Source organism: Saccostrea cucullata, unplaced genomic scaffold, assembly GCF_032062105.1.
Source record: "Saccostrea cucullata isolate Sc308-1 unplaced genomic scaffold, CSIRO_AGI_Scuc_v1 ctg6178, whole genome shotgun sequence".
Taxonomy (NCBI): Eukaryota; Metazoa; Mollusca; class Bivalvia; order Ostreida; family Ostreidae; genus Saccostrea; species Saccostrea cuccullata.
In genome coordinates, this window is record NW_026940910.1 from 11,490 (window position 1) to 18,239 (window position 6,750).

The 6,750-nt window shown below is 34.7% G+C and overlaps 1 pseudogene; it reads left to right on the plus strand.

The window, feature by feature from the left end:
• Positions 1–245: 245 nt before the first annotated feature.
• On the plus strand, positions 246–5,180 carry LOC134256640 (uncharacterized; annotated as a pseudogene).
• Positions 5,181–6,750: the final 1,570 nt, after the last annotated feature.

Sequence of the window (6,750 nt, forward strand, 5' to 3'; positions counted from 1 at the left end):
TATTCTATTTGCTTCAGTATACATGTATACATTTAATAATTCTACAAATTCAGTCAGGGGGATCCGATTCTTTCCCTAAGCGGGGGACACGAATTCTCTGAATTAGCTTCTTTTTTATGTTGTAGGTCCGACTCTGAATTATCAAATTCTTCTGAGAAAGACAGCCTGCCGTCGCTTGATGAAGTCCCGACTTATATGAGCAATGAAGTTGATCGAATTTCCATATCCAGTTCTGATATCAAACCTGGAAATCGTGAGCTATCTCAGCCAGGCCCCGAACCAATCGTTATTCTTTCAAGCTCGGACTCTTCTCCAAAATCACCAATTTCACCTGTGTTGGAGACCAGCTCTGACTTTGAATCGGATCAAGGGTAATAATACAATATATATATCCACTGAATATTTTCTCCTTTATCCTTTACAGATTTCTTGATCAGTGGCTGTTTCTCAATGAAATGTCTAAAGACGCTCGCATCATTAATACAATAATTCATCTTTTTAATCCTACTTTAAGTGATTATTTAAACAGATATAAACAATAAAATGTCTATCTTTGTTTGTTATTAATGGAATTAACAGTCGCAGCTATTGCAGAAAAAATTTACATAACCCGCTAAGCGGGTTATCTATTTTTTCTGCAACAGCTGCTTCCGTTAACAACAAATAACAAAGAAAGCATTTTATTGTTTAATTTAGCACTGTTTAAGTGTAGAGTTCATGTTTGAACACATATTAATAAGTCTTTTTACTTAAAAGTTGAACAAAATTAAGACATTTTTTTAAGGGACTTGATCTCGTATTCTGAATTTAAATTATATATTTTTCAGATCATCTACATTATAATACATATATTTAATTTTGAGTCAAAATTTTTTACATATGTTGCTAGAGCATTTCATACGGAATTATAATAAAAAACATGTTCAGAGACCTCTTTTATCTGGATTTTATCAACACTACGAATTTTTGAAAGCGTTTGATTGACCCAAATTCTTACACTTTAATAATAAATAATAAACGTTTATATTTTGTTGTATTTTGTGCAAAAAATAAACAAACCAAAAACCAAAACTGTTTTTTAGAAAACCCAAACTAGAATTGCGAGAAAGCAAACAAATTCATCATTATTGCCAGTCTGTGTTCAAAAATGTGTGCAGAGTTTAACAAATTGAAAGGCGCCCGGTACATATAAACGTTAAACATAAAAAATAATAGAGAAACAGATGCTTGATGTGATGTAAAGAATAATGTCGTTGTCATTGAATTCAAAGTTTTATATGTTTATATTTTTGTAACAAGACCTTTAGTTTAGACTTTTTGAGTTTTGACCTTGACCACAGAGTTGGACCCGATTTTAAAGAAATTTATCCATGACCACAACTTTCAAACAGTTAGTATTAGGGCTTTCATGTGAATTTCTTGTGACAGAATCTTCTTTTCGATATCAACAATTTTTACATTTGCACTTAGAAGTTTGTCCTGGAATTTTTTAAAACTTGACTAAAACCTTTGATCAGTGAGTTTTTACTAGTACATGTATATTACTTATGACAAGGCCTTCCCCTAGTTACCATTGATTTTTAACCTTTGACCATGTAATTTGACCCACTTAAAAAACAAGAGGCCCAGGGGCCACAGCGCTCACCTGAGCACAATGGCTAGGAAAAAGCACATATCAGATCAGAACTAAAAGTTTACGGAGGTTGGGGGGGGGGGGGGCTTGAATTTTAACCCCCCAGGGATCATGATTTGAACAAATTTGAATCTACACTACCTGAGGATTATTCCGCATGAGTTTCATATTTCCTGGCCCAGTGGTTCTTGAGAAGATTATTTATAAAAAACGCAATTAATTTTTCTCTAATTCATAATTATCTCCCCTTGGAAGGGCATGGCCCTTCATTTGAACAAACTTGAATCCCCTTTAACCAAGGATACTTTGTATCAAGTTTGGTAGAAATTAGCCCAGTGGTTCTTGAGAAGAAGATGAAAATGTGAAAAGTTTACATCTACTATGACGACAGTCACGACAATGACAGACAACGGACAAATTTTGATCAGAACTTCGGCTCAGGTGAGCTAATAAGTGGGTCAATACGTTTAAATTGGTGGTGCTTGCAAGTCAATTCATAGTTCGTTCGCAGGTACCAGTTTATTCATTGAGACGGGTCATTTCTTTGAATAACATTTTTGATCTTTTGACGTTGGAGTTGGACTTGGTTTTGCCATAAGCTGTCATACTGGGGGATTAGTGCTTGTTAAAAAAGTTGATTTTTTATTTCAGATCTTTGGAATGTCCAACCAAATCGCCGGAAATAGAATTCTACGAGGACAATCAAAATATGCCAATCTTTTCTTCGATTGATAAGAAATTTGGGGTTAAAGAAGCAGTGTCAGTAATAGTAAATACAAAGGATCATTTGGTAACCAAGGTACCTTTTAGCTGCAAGGAAACTAAAATTTTTGTTGTTGACACGAGTAAATTAGAACATCTGGAAGATATACAATCGCATGAACTTGGAGCCATGAAAAATGAGAGAGTTCAAAGAGACTACGTTTCTATTGCTGATAATGAGAAAGTTATAAAAGTCTTGAGAAAAAATCCCAGCGTCATGAGACGTGGCATCTACATGCTCAAAAGGTCTTGCTACTCCTTAAAAAGCGACGCAAGTTTTAAAAGAAGAATATACGAACTTTGATTGGAAAGGAAATCAACATAAAGTAGTCATCTTGCAGTTTGTTTTCCATGGAAATATCCCCCCACCAAAGCCAAGACCTCATGGAAATAGCAAATCAGGAGGAGTCTACGTACGGACAACAAAGTCAACAGTTGAAAAGGTAAATAAGGAGATGAAGCCAAAAGATGCTTTTGAAAACGCATTCGAATCTGTCGGCGGCTTGGAGGCAGAGAGCATGTGTACAATCCCCAGAAATATAAAGCAGATTTATAATATTAAACATTCAGCATCCGGGGGGGATAAAGGATCAAAGGATAAAGACGACTTGTTTTCAATCATACAACACTGCAAATCGGAACAGTCTAGGACTAATCCTTTCATAAGGTCCATTCAAGCTGCACCAGAGCCCATGTGCGTCTGTGTAACTGACAGGCAGTTATCAGAAATGGAGAAGTTCCTCACTAACCCTGCAGAGACGGCTGTATTAGGTATAGACCCTACTTTTAATTTAGGCCAATTTCTTGTAACAGTTGCAACATATAAACACTTACAACTTCGACATCGTCGAACCGGAAATTCCCCTACAATGATTGGTCCCGTTCTCATTCACCAGCAGAAGCTTCCAATGTCATATTCCTACCTGGCAAGCACATGCACATCTCTCCGGCCTGGTCTAAGCGAAATTCTTTTTATTGGAACAGACGACGAGAAGGCCATTTTTAAGGGCGTGAAAAATTTCTTCCCTCAAAGTCTAAATATTCAATGCTTTCGACATATGAGAAATAACATTTCCAGGAAACTTCAAGGACTGGGTGTTTCAGAATCCACCATTAGCGAGTATATCAGAGATATATTTGGTGTGAAACGTGATTCCGAGGTGGAATATGGATTAGTTGATGCCACCTCGGAATCCGAGTTTGATACAGAGTTAAAGAATTATGAAATAATTTGGAACGAAAGAGAAATCGAAGACCGTAAAACAAACGATCCCCTGTTTTATAAATGGTTTCTCAAGGAAAAGGCGGACACATTTAAAGAACATCTTCTGTTACCCCTGAGAATATCTGCAGGACTTGGTTATGCCGAGTATACCACAAATGCAAACGAATCCGTAAACAAGAAGCTGAAAGAAAAAGTAGACTACAAAGAATCTCAATTAGGAGAATTTTGTTCTAAACTATTTTCTTTAGTTGACAGTCAGAACAAAGATGTTGAAAAGGCCATAATTGGAGTTGGGCCTTACGAATTAAGACCTGAATATAAACAATATGAAATATGCCAAACAGACTGGTTTAAATTGTCAAGTAGCACCCGACAAGCCCACCTTAAGAACTTTGTGAAGGCTCCCCTTAAGCCATCACGTTACTCTGTAGACAGCGAGGGTGCCTCTACTTCGGGAACTTCAAGATCCACTTGTGGCATAAGTATTGGATTTGAGGAAACTGGATTATCAGAAAATGTTTTCCAAAAGGTGTGGGATAAAGCTGTGGAGATTTTAGAAAAAGATAGCAATATTGTAAATGCTCCTGGGGACGGTACAGCAATGCTTGTTGTGAGCAAATCCCAAAAAAATCCTCACTATGTTGAAACATTTAAAAGTGGAAAAATAGAATGTCCGTGTGATGGATACAAAGCCAAGCAAATATGTTCTCATGCTGTAGCTGTTGCCGAGAAAAAAGGAACTCTAGATAAATTTTTGCGTTGGTATAAGAAATGCGGAGAACTAAGTATTTCAACGATTTCGAAAGAGAAAATGCCCCAAAAACCTCAAAAGAAACCGGGACATAAGGATAGATCGACAAAGTCGACGAAATCCACTAGTCAGTATGAATTTGAAGACGCATTGTCTACAAAACGAAGATCGCGCTATCCAATGGATAGCACAGTGACCGCATCTGACGATTTAGAGAACAATTACTTTCTGAAATTTTTAAAAGGAACAAAAATACGAGTATGCTATGGGTGTTCAAAGGCAATCAGAGTACCCCCATTTGTACCTGCTCCCCCATATGATGTAATGATATGCAGGAAGGAATACCGCGCTTATATGCAGGATGGCATAACCAAACTTACTCTTACCCCTCAAAATGTCCATTATCATTTAAAGAAGGCATGTCTTACGATGAAGAATCCGGAATTTAACGAAGACACTCTCATTATTTGCCCTCCTGATGTCGCAATGCAGCTACAAGATGTGCATAAGACTTATCTTAAGTGTTTCAATGTAAGGTACTAAATCCCTCTTTTTTGTAAATTCAGGTTTGGAGGGAGAAAACATTTTCTATTGTTAAAGTGATGTTTATATCCTTTTGCGAAACGTATTCCTCTCATAAAAATTTCAATAAGCAGAAAGAGGACTGGTTATCATTTGAAAAAAGAACGATAAAAACTAACTTACAATAAAAATAAAGATTTACTGTAGAGTTATCAAACTCTTTTTGCAAAATTATGAGACGGGGAAGATAGTTTATTACTGTGCAAGTCCTGTGTATAATCATATCTGAATAAACCTGCATACTGTCAGTTGTGTTCTTTCATAAAATTTTCAGGTATCTAATATAAATTTCAAATGTATTTCACTTTAGATTATTTACATGTTTATTATTACTGTAAACAGCATCCAGCATCTTTATATGTCTTTATATTGAAAATATAGTTATATAACAGTATCAATTGAAAACTCGATTTTAGAAAGTAAATGCTGCATCTGGGTGTGAAAACAATTTAATGACAATTTCTTTTTGTTTTTTATATGAGAGAAGTGAATATTAAAATTATATAGGAACAGGATTGCCTCCCCACACATAAATTGTAATGAATTTCAATTTTACGGTTATAACATAATTACTTTTTTATATAGTTTCTGTTGTTTAGTAAACATAAATAAATAATCGCCCCCCCCCCCCCAAAAAAAAAAACAACACTCCATTACCCCCAGTTTTTTCGGACATTCGTGAAAATATTAAAAAGTTCTAGGTTATATCCTTGTTAAATGACATTTGAGTGGGTGTATGAAGAACAATTGATTGCAAGAATTTTACGTTTTGTGGCGACTTCTAGGAGGGAGAAAAGTGTATTGGGGGGGAAAAGTAGATTGAAACTTCTACAAGGAATTATTCTTTACTATAGATAGGTATAATAGGTGTAAACAATTTAATGACAATTTCTTTTTGTTTTTCACAAATATATGAGAGAAATGTGAATATTAAAATTATATAGGAACAGGATTGGAAACAGTCTCCGCCCCCGTCCACAAAATTAAATAAAAATGACATGGCCAATCAAAATATCACAAATAATATGCATGATTTTTAATTACACCAATAGCTAGTTTTTTGAGTGACCGCAGATATCTCTTTCATAATAATTTTTTTATTTTGCGTGTGTGTGTTTTCTGTTGTTTAGTAAACATTTTTTTTAATGAATATCAAAGAAAACCCCCCAGGAAAAAAAAAAAAACAACACTCCATTACCCCCAGTTTTTTCGGACATTCGTGAAAATATTAAAAAGTTCTAGGTTATATCCTTGTTAAATACAGACATTTGAGTGGGTGTATGAAGAACATATTGTAGTTGAAGAATAACAAAGAATTTTTTTTTTTGTGATAAAGCGGTTTATTACAATAGGTGTGATATTTTAATATAATTCTGTGTGAAAGTGTATTGTAAGCTGTTGTGGAGGACGAAATTTCGTGAAAAGTAGAGTTTGAAACTTTTATGTAAAAGACTTATTATTTTACTTTAGAAATTTAGCCTTTGTATAATAGGTGTAAACTTCAGATTCAATATAACGATTTAAATTCATGAAATCGTAAGTTTCAATATCATAAATATAAGTGAATGAACTTTTCAGATCAATGTAATTAATTTTTGGGGGATGTTAACATTTTCTTTCCGTTTTCCGTTCCGCGTTTTAGCAACACCCATAATTCTGTGTATCGATTTTTGATTTCGATGAACGGTGTTGCCTTTGTTACTAAAAATAAAAATTTCTGTGAAATACTTTTAAAATGCTACTCCTCCTACAGTTTTGGTCTGATTTCAATATAACTTAGCACATAAGTAGACTACA